The sequence below is a fragment of the Quercus suber genome, unplaced genomic scaffold (assembly GCF_002906115.3).
Source record: "Quercus suber isolate HL8 unplaced genomic scaffold, Cork oak 2.0 scaffold_483, whole genome shotgun sequence".
Taxonomy (NCBI): Eukaryota; Viridiplantae; Streptophyta; class Magnoliopsida; order Fagales; family Fagaceae; genus Quercus; species Quercus suber.
The window spans coordinates 531,494-547,672 of NW_027069933.1; the positions used below are offsets into that span (position 1 = coordinate 531,494).

At 35.8% G+C, this 16,179-nt stretch overlaps 1 long non-coding RNA gene and 1 pseudogene across 1 annotated transcript; one reads left to right on the forward strand and one right to left on the reverse strand.

Annotated features, from left to right (window-relative positions):
- LOC112025542 (uncharacterized) overlaps nt 1–2,265 on the reverse strand; it is a 27,498-nt pseudogene extending 25,233 nt beyond the window's left edge.
- Nucleotides 2,266–10,838: 8,573 nt separating this feature from the next.
- Nucleotides 10,839–14,869, forward strand: LOC136063065 (uncharacterized). The gene is made up of 2 exons (XR_010624769.1): nt 10,839–11,138; nt 14,477–14,869. It is a non-coding gene; the product is annotated as an uncharacterized LOC136063065 (long non-coding RNA).
- The last annotated feature ends 1,310 nt before the right edge of the window (nt 14,870–16,179 follow it).

The window sequence follows — 16,179 nt, forward strand, 5'->3', positions numbered from 1 at the left end:
TTGTGCTTGATCACATTGTGCTTGCTCCATATGCTTTACAAGTTTTCTGAATACAATGAACTTATTGTGCTGTTGTGTTTCAGGAGTTCTTGTTCTTATGGTTCTAAAGCTTCACAGATTCTAGAGTTAGGTGTGAGTGAGTTTTCCAACTGTTCCCAACTCACACGTTAAGTCTAGAGTTTGTTTTAGGGTTTTGTCATAGAATAGCCAAAGGGGGAGACTATAAGGTTGAAATTTATCAACCATCTTATTACCTTTATTATGTGCTAATTTGTTTGTAATTTAGCACTTAATAACCCTATATTTATGTGAGATTCTTGTAAGGGTAGGGTGTGAAGAGAGTGTGAAGAATTGTTCATCCTTGTGCAAAGAAGTAGAGATTCACAATTAGGACTTGCGACTGACTCGCGGCTTGCAAGCCACCAAATGCTGTGCACGTGAGAAGCATGCGGGAAGGTGAAGGGTCATGCTAGTTGTCGTACTACAGGACAAAAGTTCCAGGTTGGCCAAGCCGTTACCTCGCGACTTAAACTCGCGACTTGGACAAGCCGCAAGGTCAAGCCACCAACTTACCCTGTTTCGCAAAAACTGACTCTTCATATTCCAAACACACACCACTATATATCTTATACCCACAAAATCAAGAGAGCTTTCAGAAAGAATTTTGTGAGAAAAGCCCTAGAAAAAAACAAGATTGCCTCATCCCCAATCTTCACTAAGAGACTTTACAAATTCCTCTACTCTCTTCCTCTCTATTGATACATTCTTGAGAGGCTATTGACCAAATCCTTTTCTCATCACACCCACGTCTATGAGAATGAACATTTGGTGCTAAGGGAAGCAGTTTGAAAGGGACCAATGACTATTTGTTGATGCTATGGTGTATAGCGAAATCCGGTAAGCTAAAAAAGAAATAGGTTTGGCATAACCTCGTTGGAGCAAGAAGCTTGGAAGGCTTAGGTACACTGGGTAGATTAGGCTTGAAGGGTCTTCTACTGTTCATGTATCCCAACTACATTCTTTAGTGGATTATTTACTGCTTGGAGGGCGGTGGAGAGGTTTTACGCTGATGGCTTTGATTTCCTCTTCAATAACACATCGCGTGTTGTCCCTGTGTTTGCATCTCTCTTCCTTCATCTTTGCCTTTTATTTTTTGTTGTGAATGTGATTATAATTGGCTTAGATTTTTTATCAATTCTGTATGTAGCTTATGTTCATGTTCCGCACATTAATTGTTTGATAATAAGCTTGAATTGATATTTTGTAATTTTGGGTCTAAATGTTCAAAGGTGTTTTACACGCATTTTGAACTTTCATGCTTAACAACAGAAGTAATAGCAATTCTAAGTGTGACTGACTAGTGGGCTCCACACTTTCGAGTTAAAGTTTCTCTTTTAAATTGAAAAATAAGCCAAGAACTGATGCCAAACACATTTGGGGAGTGCATTAATAGAAAATAGAGAATTGGATATAAGATATGAATTAAATTTTTCGATTAGGAGAACTATGATATGAGAACTGAGATATGAGTCAGTAGTAAACCAAACATGGCCTCAATCTCTTGGAAGGTCTCACAAGATTTTAGGCATTTACATGATTCCTTTGTTTTTGGCTTTTTCATTTGCATGATTCTTATTTTTACCTGTGATATATATTTTAGGAATGGTTCTAGCTTTCTTGTTATTCTCATAGTATTTCTTTATTGTAGCTTGCTTACCAAGACACCCACTTGAGAAGCTAGTCGCCAAGAAGAAGCGATAAGGAAGCGAAGTTGTCTACAAAGCTTTGCTTCCCCTAGTCATAGTACTCGGCTCATAGCTACTTTGATTCTAAAGGTAACTAATTTTCTCCGGTTTTCACAACCGTAATCATAAAAAGTTTCTAAAAATATTTTCTAAGTCAATGCCCTTAGAGCATCTGATAACTTTTTCCAATTAAGAATACATTTATACTCACCTCAATGTACAACTCCAAAGCACCAAACTTGCGAGAATTCTTCAGCATGAATCCTATATGACCAACATCATCATCAATGGAAGCCTTTTCTCCCATATATGCAAATATGGGAGCACATGTTCGGGCACCATGCCAATGCTTAAAATTCACAACATATCTTTGCCAAAAAGTGGTGTAGCTTACAGGCTGATAATTGAAGTCATCAAGCGTTTGGTCATAATAGAACATTTGATAATCATTGTTTGAGTCAGATACAATTAGAGATGGTCTATGTACACCATTTCTATCCTTATTGTGTCCTCCTAGCATACGGAGTCTCGGTTTCCTTGGTTGTGAAGCACAAGTAAATGTAATGAAGAACAAGGGAATAAGCAAACATGGAAGTCATAAAGTTGCCTAGAATAATCTTGGAGCTCTAACGGCCATGATATGTGTGAGAAACGAATTGAATAGGAAACTGTTGGTATCATATTTATGTGGAAAAGAACTATCTTTATACAACTAAATTTCGGTTGACCCCAAAATGATTGCAAGATTTTTGCATTCAAATTCATTGTTATATGTTATAATTAGCACATTGACTTTGTCACCTTTTAGCAATATTCATACTACAGTAGTGCACCAAGCTTCGGTCTCCTTGGTGGTGAAGCACAAGTGAGTGTAATGAAGAGAAAGAGAATTAACAAACAGAGAAGCCAAAGAGCTGCCTGGAATGGTCTTCGAGCTTTAACAGCCTTGATATGTGGGAGAACTGCACGCGATGCTTTAATGGCAAATATATTCATATTTTTGTGGAAACGAATTGAACTACTTTTATACAACTGAAGAGGAAGAAAATTGGAGGTGACGGATCCACTTAGATGGGCTTAACAATGCTAGACAAATGGGTTAATAATGAATGGATCCAATGTGAACAGACATAAGGTGGATGGATCGAAGGGCCACGTGGCGCTCAATTGGTCATTATGTGGTCTCCAAGAAACCCTAAATGGAAACGATTTGCATCTCGTGACTAACCCTAGTCCATAGAGTCCCAATATAAATAGAATTCTAACATGAGGAGGATTCTCGAGTATACGCGCATTAATGGAGATCTTCCCTATAAGAAAAAGACTTGTTATGCAAGTATGAGAGTTCGATTCTACACTACTATAAAAACCCAACGACCCTCAGAAAACAGGTACGCATAATTCACCCCAGTTCTGGCACTCTAGAGTTGTAGAAAGGTTTTCTGACTTAACCTTCGAAGGGTCTTTGGCCGGTACCACACTGGTACTCTTCTAGGGTTTTCGGCATCATCAACAACTAAATTTGAGTTGATGCCAAAATAATTTCAAGATTTTTTTCATTCAAAATAGTTGTTATCTATTATAATTTGTACATTGACTTTGTCACCTTCTTGCAATATTTTTCTCTTTTATCTTTTCTATTTTCACACAAAATGTCATGAAGGATTTCTTTACTTGGTTCTAAAAGAAGTGTAGACATTTTGCTTCAGTGTATTTTTTACAAAAAAGAAAAAAAAACAAACAATTAAGAAATGTATTTATTATGTAGTTAATAGGGCTTCAATTATATTAGTTATAATATCAATTTTTAAATTTTTATAGTTAAGTTGATTTCTCTAAATTATGGAATTATTTTTAAAATATAAATGAAAAATGACTTGAATTTATAGTGTCCTCTACATGATGAGCACTCTATAACATCAAATTATGGCACTAATAAGTTTCTTTTTCGGTAAACAGAATTAATCATGACTTGAATTTAAGGCTTCTTATCACCAGACTAAGGATAGGCACTCTTGCTATGCCTATAAGATTGTCCTCTATTACCAGAGTTTCTAAAGAATCCTTTCTTGTGCCCTTGACCCTACCATGTTTAGAATTAGAGGGCCCTTGCTTCTTTTCACTCTCCTTGGAACTGGGGTCGTCCTTAAAGTCTTCTTCAAGACTCATTGCTTGCTTCATAGCCTTAGTAAAAGCATCCACTTCAGAGGCTGTAATGAGGGGGTAAATCCTACCATTAAGGCCTTCCCGAAACTTTTTCACTTTCTTGGGCTCATTCGGGATTAAGTAAGGAGCAAAGTGAGAGAGCTCAACAAACTTAGCAGTATACTCCTCCATTGTCATAACTCCTTGAACCAAATTAGAAAATTCTCTTGCCTTACGATCCTCACTACATCAAGGAAATATGTCTCATTAAAAACTTCCTTAAACTTCTCCCAAGTAATGGAGTGTTCTCTCCCTACTCTATCCTCAACAAATGCTCAGTGCCTGTCTACCATCTCTCAGCAAAACCCTAAAGAGCAAAAGTGGCATACACCACCTTCTGAGCATCAGTGCATTCAAGGGCTCTCAGTAATTTTTTTATCTTTAGCAACCAATTCTCCACTGCCATAGGATCAGGCTCCCCATCAAATGTTGGAGGGTTTTCCTTATGGAACTCCCCAAAAGAGCAACCCTCCTTCCAGATCACCACCTTGGACTGCTCTAGCAATCCAGCATAAATCTTGTTTGCCACCTCATCAATCTCACCACCATCAAGAGTGACAGATCTCTCCCACTCTTGGCGTTGCCTATGGCCATGCTCTGGAGCTGTAACCTCATCTACCTACCGTACTTTATGTGCTTTCTTTTTAAAAGGCACAAGGTACAAAGGTACTTCTACATATACCGAAGAAACAAGCAAATCACAAGGCAACATAGAAGGTTAGCTTAAAAAAAATAAAAAACAAAAAATAAAAAATAAAAAGATAAGGAAAAGGAATAGCAGGTGGAAGCTGAAAAGAAGGTACAAAATAAAGAATTCATCAAACCTTAATGCTCTGACTTAGATAAAAATCAATTCCCATTTTCAAAGTCTACAAAATCATAACTTGTAAATTTTTCCTTTTTGACAATTCAATCCAAATAAATCATATCAGGTACCAACATTAAGAATGATCATAATAATTCAATTAAATATACTCCCAAAGTAAATCAGAGCTCTTTGTAATAATTACAAGGACTATTTGCCACAAAAGAATGAAGGTCTAAATAAATAATTAAATATCATCAGCTTGTTCCATCAGTGGGAATAAAGTCATAACCACTATAATATACAAAAGAATGAGTCAAGCCTACTCTAAGATGTACATCATCTAAATATCTCTATTACAAAAGTTCAGCCTCCATCAATAGTTAGTCTAACTATTGTTAGCCATCAAAAAGTTGTCTCAAAATGATCATTGTCTACTTTGAAAAATTTTGTAAAATAATGGAATGAGACAGAGCCCAGTAAGTATCATAATTAATAGGGGTGGGGAAATGCAAGTTTCATTTTCAATAATAATAATATGATATGACAAGAATGATTGAATAATGAAACACAAAGTTTCTCAAAGTAAATACCTTGAAATTATATACTATAATCTGTGAGCACTAACAATATAATTTCCAAAGCCATAAAATCTAACATGTGGTAATTTATCACAAATATACCACCTACCACATAGACTGGTCAGGGGATCCATCCATTCACAACTGGCATGATATTGTCCTCTTTGTATGCAGTCTCTTGGCCCTATGGATAGCAGCCTCACCCATATCCTTAAAGTTTTTCTCTTCTCCAGTGAGCAACAGGAAGAGCACGTTAAATAGGACCTCTTTTGCATGTGGTCTTTTGGCCCCATGGGCAGCAGACTCACCCACACAAAATCAATGAACCTCTTCCCCCCATGGGCAATAGGGAAGAACACGTCATCCAAAGTAAAAGGGCACTGACCTGGATCTAATTCCATTGTCACAAAGATTACGAAAACCAAATCGGGTGATCACTGGAAAATCACACATGATATGGTGTTAAAACCACATAAAGCTCACAAGTTACATTACTTTCAAATACATAGTTTATATCTAGGTAGTTTCAAAAAAATCTTAAATAATCTAACTTCCACAAAATTTGTAAGGTTTTCAGCTTCATTCTTGTCAAAAAGATTTTTTTTTATCAATTTCCCAAATAACAAGACAAGATAAGCATCTTTAAATTTTCTAATATACCATAAAATCCATGAATTCCTTATCAAAGATTAAATAAAAGATGCTCATATTTTCCATGTCAACAATTCATGCATTTCCCCAAATGCAATATCAAATATGATACAGTTTTCATACATAATAATATATGATAGGGTCAGAACACAACACTTTTAAGAAAACAATATCCATATATAATTTTGCAAAATGTGTTTTGACCCAAAAAATAACGTTTATAAAACATGGTTATTTTTCAAAAATCCCATTAAAAAGCTATTTACCTCCCTAGCAACCCAAAACCTAATTCCCCCCCTCCCCAGCGAGCGCCACTTGAATGATATATATATATATATATATTTATTGTATTCATGTTAACTAATGAGATCTCATGACTGGCATTTTTTAAGTTCAAAAATAAATAATGGAAAGAAAATTATTCCCCACTAGTCAAATATAATTAAAAATAATAACACTTCAATTCCAAGTTTATATGGGTTGTTCAAGATATATCATATATGTACGCGCATGCCATTGTCAACTCATAAAATCTCATGAAACTTGTCTTTTTAAGTTTAAAAACAAAAGGATAATTACACTCTTCTTTCTTGAAGTTTGAGGGAATAATACTCAATTCCAAATTTGAAGGGAAAAAACAATCAACCCCAATAACATTTGTTTGACCAAACACAATTAACTTATTGTTAATACATCTTATTCTTCTTCTTAAAAATTAAAAAATAAAATAAAATAAAATAAAACGTTATTTCCTTATCTTTGCCAAAACATCTTTTAATAACTTTTTTCCCCTACGACTTAATTACGTGCTTTTCAAATAAGGTTTCGAAATTGTAAATTAAGAACTAAAAACTAAAATTTGGAAAACAATAACCATTTTTGCCTTCAACACTTGAAACCCACAATTAATTGAAAACTGAAGAAGGATCATGAAAATAAATATGTGTAAGATAAATAAAATATGAATAAAAAAAATTCAAGACTAAAAGAATGGATATATATGTGTTATATTTTTTTTATGATGTTTAAATTTAGTAGTAGACATAAGTTCTTAGTATAATTTTAGAACATTTATAATAATAATAAATTGTTAATTAGAGTTATTAGGTTTGTGTGTGAAGCCCAAGAGGTCCAATTCTATTGTAAGCTCATATATGACTAACCCTAGCTCTCACTCGAGAAATTATAGAGTCCTCTGGTGGACAACGTCACTTGTCCACTATTCCACTAAAAAACTTCCACTTGTTTAAAATTGCTGAGTCAGTAATTAATTTATGTTTAAAAAAATTTTCTAACTAACAATTTTAAACAAGTGGCAGTTTTTTAGTGGAATGGTGGACCACATCACTTGTCCACCATGTGAATTTTATAATTTCTCCTCTCACTCTCTACATAACTAGAACCCATTGTTATGATATTAGTTGTAAAAGTAATCACTAATCAATAAGGGGAGCGAGAAAATAAATGCTAGCAACTTAGTAGGCAGGATATAAATGTTAAATGATGATGTAGACAACAATATTTTTTTTAACAGTTAGATCTCTTCATAATCTATAGTGTAAAAATAGTGTAATTAATTTTGCAAAATTACATCAAGTGTAGTTTGAACTTAAACTATATATATATATATATATGTGGGGCTTGAAAGTCTGATATCCTCGGCCTATTTTACACCCAGCCTAAGGCCCATGCCGAGGATGGAGAATTGCCCGAGGACGTTGTATTGAGGCCTGGGCTGTAAGGCCTCGCCGAGAATGACCATATCCTCTGCGGACTGAGGACAACACAAAGTGGGGGAACAAGCCCAGGACAGGTTGTCATTTCCACAATAAATGCGCTCACCTAATCCCCTGACCACCTTAATGGAGATGTGACTCTTGGACAGGGCAACCTTGGCCACTACAAATCACATGATTACTGATAACACAGCTGATGGGACAGACGGTCAAGAGGGAAGCGCACAGATGATCAACAGTTGGAAGAAAGAGATGGTGAGAAGAGGGCTATATAAAGGGAAAAATGGGGAGAACCTAAGAGAGAGGGAGGATCCTCGGATGAACGCCAAGGAGGAACCTTGATGAATAATCTTAGTGTGCCATCCTTCAACGGGTGAAGATCCTATTCTGGGGCGTTGCCCGTTTGTTAGGGCCTAGTCCTTGAACCCACTCTCTAAAAATTTATTGTTTGGGCTTGTTAGACCGTTTTTCCTTTTGATTTCAGAAGGCTTTTCCAAATTTAGTCCCTACAATTGGCACCGTTTATGGGAAGGACTAGAGCGTTAGCAGGCGCAACGGCTAGCGATTTCCACCATTGGGGGCTTACGCAAGGTACCCTGATTTAAAAAAAAAAAAAAAAAAAAAAAAAAAAAAAAAAAAAAAAAAAAAAAAAAAAACTAACAAGAGCGATTTTGCACAAGATACGATCATTGCAGAAAAGTAAGAAATTTGGAGAATAGGAGAAGGAAACAAACACAACAACGTTTTATTAGTCAAAATGTAAATACAAGATACAAATAGAGACTCAGACAGGCATATTCTAAAGCTAATGCTACAAACAGAGGCTCAGACAGGCCTGTTCTAAAACTAACTATGGGGAAGGGGGCTGAGGCAGGCTTGTTTTAAGGCTACCAACGACCCCCGAGCCTGTGCAGATGGTGCCGGCGAGAAGAGAGGAGCAGATGCATGGACACCTAACACCCTCCCCATGATGTTCCCTTGATTCTCTCCCAGCCCCACATTGGTTGGCCGTTGGAGACGGCAACACCCGGGCACTGGACATAACGTGATCTTGCGAGCTTCCACTGATGGATGGGCCAAGCGCAAGTCACTGTCGGTCTGAAGGACAGGCATGGGTGCGCCCCGGAGAAGGGTGTTATGTACTTCAGGGACTTTCCTCCTGACTACCATGCACAACGCCATCGAGATGACCCCAAACACTGCTGCGCCGAAAGTCTAGTGCGGGCTACAGCCATAACGGCTCTCGGCCGAGGAAGGAGGACCTTTGGCCTGTGTGCCCTCACTCCCATCCAAGGCCGCCCAATATATATATGCAATTTTGAGTAAGAATTTTGAACTGAAATATCATTTTTTTTTTTTTTTTGAGATTTCTAAAATTTGTCAATGTTCTAAACCAAACAGGGTATAATCAATCTTGCTAGCTCAGAAAGTTAAGATTTTTTGTTAGTTTCTAGGAAATTTAACAGGAATTGATAAATTGAATGTTTTTTGAGTTGAATGAAATGGAAAATTCGAGTGAAGAAGAAGAAGAGGAGAGGAGTACCTGAACGTTAAAGCTTTCTTCAACCTTGGTGTACGGAATCATGATCACGTAGAACGCAGCGATTGATCCCAACAGTACGTCGTAGCCGTAACGCTCCATAGGTGTTGAAGATTTGGAATTGGAAGCCATTGTCACACAGAGACACAGAGAGGGAGAGGGAGAGAGAGACAGAGCACTGGATTAATTAGATACTAGTTGAGTTATTGGGCTTCGGATTTAGTTATGTTGTTTAGGGAAAAGGCCTGGGACATTCTTGTAATAGCCCATTACATTACAGCCCATGTTGTGCTCATGAGCTCAGTCCAAAAACTTATAAATAAATAATAAAAAACAACAAAAAGATTATTAAACATATCAAAAATTACCACCGCGCACATTGCTGCGGTAGTCACTTTATAAATATAAGTGTTCATGAGAGATAAGGGCCGGATTCAAGTCTCCAAGAGGGAACTTCACACTCACATACATATACACTTAGATTAGAATAGAAAGAACACTTGCAATTGCAAAAAATTGCAGAAAAGGAAGGCGATTAACAACTACTAGTAGTTTTTTTTTTTTAGTAACTACTTTGAAATAGATATTTCAAGACTACAGGAGCTCCTGGATGGCAAATTTTCCCCATTAGCCTAATTTCCTAAACATATATATTAGATGATCGATTTTGAAACAATTTTGTTAGGCCACCACTTTTGGAATTCGAGTCCCTCTCTAAGTTCCAAAAGGGGACTCAAAATCTTGAGTTTTATGAAGAAAATCAAGAAACAATATATTTTTTTTTCTAAGTTTTTAGTGGAACTCAAGTTTTAGTAACTTCACTTCACATTAGATTTAGAACTTAGAGTTTAAAAATTGGTCATATAACTAATATGTTTCAATTTTAGTCACACAACTAATATATTTGGCATAAAATGTAAAATATAAAAATTTTAAATTAAAAAAAAAAAATGTTTTGTTGCATACTTATATGCAAGAATTACTACATACCAAGTTATGTGGCAGCAAAAAAAAAAGTGTTTAAGGATTCACCTAGTCATGTGCATCTTTTTGCTACCAATGCAATAATTACTATATACAAAATTGACTAGCACTACTGACTACTAAGTAGGGCCCTCGACAAGGGACCCAAACCCTTCAAAAGCAAGTACAAGTACAAGAAGATAGTTGAAATTATGGTTGTAAAAACCGAACTGGACCGGTTGGTTCAACTGAAAATAGAACCTTAATCTGGTTCGGTTATCATCAAAAACCAAAAATTGAATAAAAAGCAAGAAAAATTGGGAACTGCAAGTTCAACCTGGAACCGGTGCAATTAAACTGGTTCTTGTAACTGAAAAGGAAAAAAAATAGAACCAAACTTGCCAAACTTCTTAAATTTGAGGAAAATCTTAGATTTGTTGATGAAAATAAAATGAAAGAGATACTTATGTTGGATGAAATGTATGAAAAATTTATGCATTTAGCCTTTGACTGAAATTAGATGTTGAAGAACTTGTCTTGAGAAATATCGGAGAGAGAGAGAGAGAGAGAGAGAGAGAGAGAGAGAGAGAGAGAGAGAGAGAGAGATTTTTCCTATCAGAAGGAAGAAGAAGGTATCTTTTTCTATTTGGGTTTTGCTTGAATTTGGTGTGAAGGAATCGTGGACTAGGCTGTTTAGAATTGGGCACTTTTCGATTTGGAGTGGCCATTGTGCTTTTGCAAGAATGGGGAGTTGTTTATGGAGAACAGAGAAGGGCAGCTGGTTTTGTATGATCCTTTTACACAGACAACCAAGAATCTTCAACTTACGGGTTTACTAAATCGTTCCTTAAGCGCAAAGTTCAGGAGTTCAGGCACAGACAAATATATTGAGCTGATCTAAGAGGAGGTAAGGTATGATATATTCTTCAATGTGCCTTTTCCTTTTATATAAATTGTCCTAACATTGGTTTTGAGTGCTAAAAAACACCAATTGACAAATATGTTGAGCTGATAAGAGGAGGTGAGATGTGGTTCACTCTTAATATGCCGTATCCTTTTATATAAATTTCCAAAACATTGGTGTAAGTAATACTTTTTTTGTGTTTAGCAATTGATGCATTTGATATTACTTTGTAAAGAAAAGGGAGGGTGCTTAGCGAATTACAGTGACCTCATATAGACAGATTCAACCAACACTCCCTCCCTCTTTCATAAACCAGATCAATATTTCTCAAAACCTGTCAGCTGAGTATGTAATAAAATGGGGAAAGAAAGGAAACTGTCTTTTATGAAGAAACTTGTTAACATAGAGTCAATGATGAAAGCAAACTAAACCACTATGAGTAGAAAAAGAGGGAAGAAAAATGTGATTCAATTCAATGTTCATTCAGTAATGGTACTTAAATATTAATTTTGTCTTCCCATAGTTAGAGTTGAGAATGTACCAGAATATATGTGTCTTTTATCTCTAAGATGGGTATGAAAAAGGAAAGTGAGGTTTTAAAAGAGCAATAGACATGAAACTGAGGCTTGAAATTGAACATGGTTAGGTACAATATTTTCAAGAAAGCCAAGCCATGTAGAACAAAGCTCAAACTGTCAATTTTCATGCAAAATCAATTGGTGAAACATGAAAATAGAGTCCAAATTTAAGAAATCCTTAGAGCCCATTTTCAAATTTTTTACAAAAACTACATTTGGATAGACATTTTTGAGTATCTATTGGCCATAACCCTAGGAGATGGTTCTAGTAGGAGATGTATTGTTCGGAACCTAGAAGAATTGGCCAGACTTATTATGTGCAATTTCCCTCATCTTTTCTTGAAATACTTGGGGTTATGATGTGGTTTGTAAAAATTTTGAGGATAAAAAAGATCAAATAACAAAAGACAAGATTTTCTGGAATGGGCTGTCCTTGGCTTTACCAAAGGCCCATAAGTCTTATTTTGTGTTTGAGTCCTTGTCCTAGGAGATGTTCGGAACCTAGTTGGAGTTGTTTCTCATTACCTGAAATAGAGATGCTACTGTTGCAGTTCACACATATAGTTTGAATGGAAATTGTTGGTGGAATACGTAATTTAATTGTGCAGTCCAAGATTGGGAGCTAGAGTTCATACAGTCATTTAAAGATGATCTATACACTCCTAAAGTTAATCTGGAGAAGAGGACAAGCTGTTCTGGTCTTGCCTCTCTCCAAGAGCCATGGTTTTTGTGTTAAAAATTATTATAAGGCTTTGAGGAAAGGGGCCAACATCAATTTCCCATAGATATCTATTGGTGTGTTGGAGCTCCACCACACATAACTTTCTTTACTAGAACAGCTGTGAAAGGCTCAATTCTAGCTGCTGACAATTTGAGGAAATGGGGCATTATAATTTCTGATTGGTGTTGTGTGTGCAAATCTAATGGAGAATGAACTGATCATCTTGTTCTTCATTATGAGACTGCTAGAGTTATGTCCTTGGTTTTAAGGTTGTTCAGTGTAAGTTGTGTTATGCCAAAATATATGATGAAACTATTGGCTTGTTAGCAAGAGAACTTTGAAAGAAGGTTAATGATGGAATATGAAAGTTCATGCCTTTGTGTTTGATCTAGCAGTTGGAGGGAAAAGTATATGCACAGGTTTAAAGGAAAAGAGCTCTATAGTTGAAGTACTTGTTTTTAGTGATTTTTTAGCTATGATGAATTTTAGATGCTATGTTTCTTTTGATTTTGTTTTTTGTTTTTTGTTTTTTGTTTTTTTTGTTTTTTTGTTTTTTTGTTTTTTCGCCTTTGTATACACCATGTGTACTAGGCTTGTTCCCCTTTTTGTGCTTTTTAATAAAGTTCATTTACTTCCAAAAGAAAAACCCTCTTCAATCTTATAGCTGGCATGTAATTTGCAAAAGTCATAAAATGTACCTTTTATACATGTTGTGTCAAGTTGGTACAACAGAACCTTTAGGCATTAATGTGCATTTGAATGAGCTAGTTTTTGTTAGCTTATCTTGCTTTAAAAACAAGTTTGGTAAAATAAAATGTACCTTGAAAAGTTGGGTTATCTGTAGATTAGCCAAACAGCCAAATAAGTATGATTAGATTAGTCATTGACATTAAGGGAAACTTATAGTGATTGTTAATTGTGGAGCTCCATCTTAATTTCTATGTTTTAAACTAAAATTTTGTACTGTATGTTATACCATTGAGAATAGCAAAAATGTTTCATGAAGCTCTTATAATATGTATAACTTTTGAAACTTGATATCATGAATCATTATCTCTGCAATATTTTGAACATAGTTGTTTCTGTTGGCATAACTTGTTATTCCTATTGGACGTAAAAGTTGTTTCTCTGCTTTATTATAATATCTGCCGTAGGACTTTATAATTAATTCCTGCCTTATTTTGGAACTCAAGTTGGATATTCAATTTATTGTTAAACTGTAATGGGAGTGAAAATATGACATCTTTGGAGGTGATGGAGTAGGTGAAAAATGCAAGAGTTGAAAAACAAGTTTTAGGAAGAAACAGTTATTCACTTATTCTGAAGAAAATAATTCCATAGAATTATTATTATTATTTATTTTTTGTCTAGGTTTAGGAATTAAGCCAATGGTGTTGAGATTTTTTGTTTAGTCCAAATCTTTATTCTAGTATATCATTTTATGAGTTGATATTTTCTTTTAGTAGTATCCTTACTTCTGTTTCAAAATTTTTCAATCTTCCAGATTTTATAATTTCATCTCCACATAAACCTTCTTAATAGAACAATTTTTTATTTTATTTTTAAGGGAATAAGGAACTAGAATTCTCTTCTGAGGTGGTCTCTCAATTCACAAAGACATGATCAAGTGGCATAAAAACATTACGATATCTAAAAATAGATATGCTCCTTCAACATTCGTATTTTTACATGATGATCTTGTTTTGTTTTATCTTCAGTTTCTAGTGACAAGCTATTACAGAATCTAGATACAAAACCTGCTATTATGGATAAATTTTTAAATTTGTTATTACTTTGGCCCCCTCGTTCTTAAAGTTCTAGTTCCACCCCTGATTATGTAAATGTAAAACCAATAAAAAGAAAAACACTGTATTCACTGCTACATCTTCAGAGTGGAAAAGAATCTCTCTTGGGAATTTTCATTTCCATTTACCTGAAACAAGCATCATTAATTTTTTTTTTGCACACTTGCTATCATTGGACATAGGCATTATTTTTTATTTTTCAAGATGATCTCTACTTACCCTGCATATCTTTGGTTCAACAGGTGTGTGAGGAGTGTCATGGACGTCAACATGGTGAAATTATATTTTGATTCAGGTGAAATATTTAAGTGCTTGTTAGAGCTAGTCACACTGTCACAGAGCTAAAATATTAGCTTAGTATATGGTGTTTGCTGTATATTTGTATGAATGTTTTCTGGTTAGTACTTAGAGACAGGTTACTAGTTTGGTTCTGTGTCCCCAGTTGTTTCAACTTTCAAGGGTACAAGACTATATAAGCTAGATAAACAAATACAGTGAGAAATACAGACAGAGGGAGGAGCTTTATTATTTTTGTATTTTGTGGGGATTACTTTAACCGAATTTCACTTTGAAATGTTGGCCTCTGATTAGTGGAGGGATGATTAGGGTGTCCACTAGCTAAATTTTCTGATTCACATATACACCAGAAAGAAGTTTGTAGTCAAAACACTTTAATTTCATCTAAAATAATCCTGATTTCCAGCAATGGGTATCTTTCACTTGTACGATTTCCAGTAATGCTAAACCAAATCCCGCTTGATCTCTCACCACTTTCTGATCCTAAATTTTACCAATACGATCTTTACATAGTCGCTTCCTGTCATGGTCTCATCTCTCTACTACCATTCCCAACATGGCGACATCTACCTATGGAACCCCACCACCACGTCGTTGTCATCATCGGGACTCAAGCCTTTCCTCCTTTTACCCCTCGTGAAAAGTTCAATGTCGAGCCTTATAGTGTTGGGGTCATCTTCGACCCAATATCCAATGACTTCAAGGTCCTCAGGCTTCTGAATGTTATGTACAATGAAAACCTCGAAGCATAAGTGTATACCACAAGTACTGGTTCGTGGAGACTGCTTGAAGATTGTAGAGGACTTCCCCATGCTTTTTGTCCTGATTTTCGGAACACAGCGTACATGGGTGGATTCTTTTTCTGGTGGACAATCGATGCGGGTGTTGAGAGTATTGTTGCTTTTGACTTCAGCAAGGAGGTTTCATACTGATGACGCTCCTCGACCTTTCTGCTTACCCGTGTTTCTTACAACTCACGGTGTTGAACAAGTCTTTTTGCGGTGCTGGTTAACCCTTTTGGAGACGGGATTAATTTCCTAGGGCATAAATAGGCGTTACCCTTATTCAGAGGACAACTCAGATATCCCTTATGCATAGGAGGGTGATTTTTTAGATATGTGGGTTTTGCTCGAATTTGGTGTCATGGACAAAACTTATTAAAATTAACCTCTGCCATTTGAATAGGCAGTTGGGGCAATTAGACTCTACTATTGTTGATTGCTTTGCCATGGTTTGCTGGGGTATATGGTTTAAGTGTAATTCTGTCTGTTTGAAGCAAGTTTCTCTCCCTTACTCCCAAATTTACTCTGATTCTGTTGCAAGACTGCATGAATTTCACTTGGCTGTTGACTCCATGGTTAAACCAGCTGTTTTTTCTTGCCCCCAATCACTGGGATGGCACCTGTTTTTCTCACTTTGGCCATCTGGTGGACGACTCTTGCACTGCTGCCTCTAAGTTTCGAACTTGTTTTTTCTCTTATGTCCGTAGAGATTGAAATAGAGTTGCTGCCAAGTTAGCTAAAAACTCTAAATTTTTGTTTGCGCCTTTGGTTTGTATTGAGGACATCTCTGAGAATGTCTCTCCCTTTGTTTCTCATGACAGACTTAATCTGTTGATTTAATATATTTTATTTGGTCGGTTTTCTCA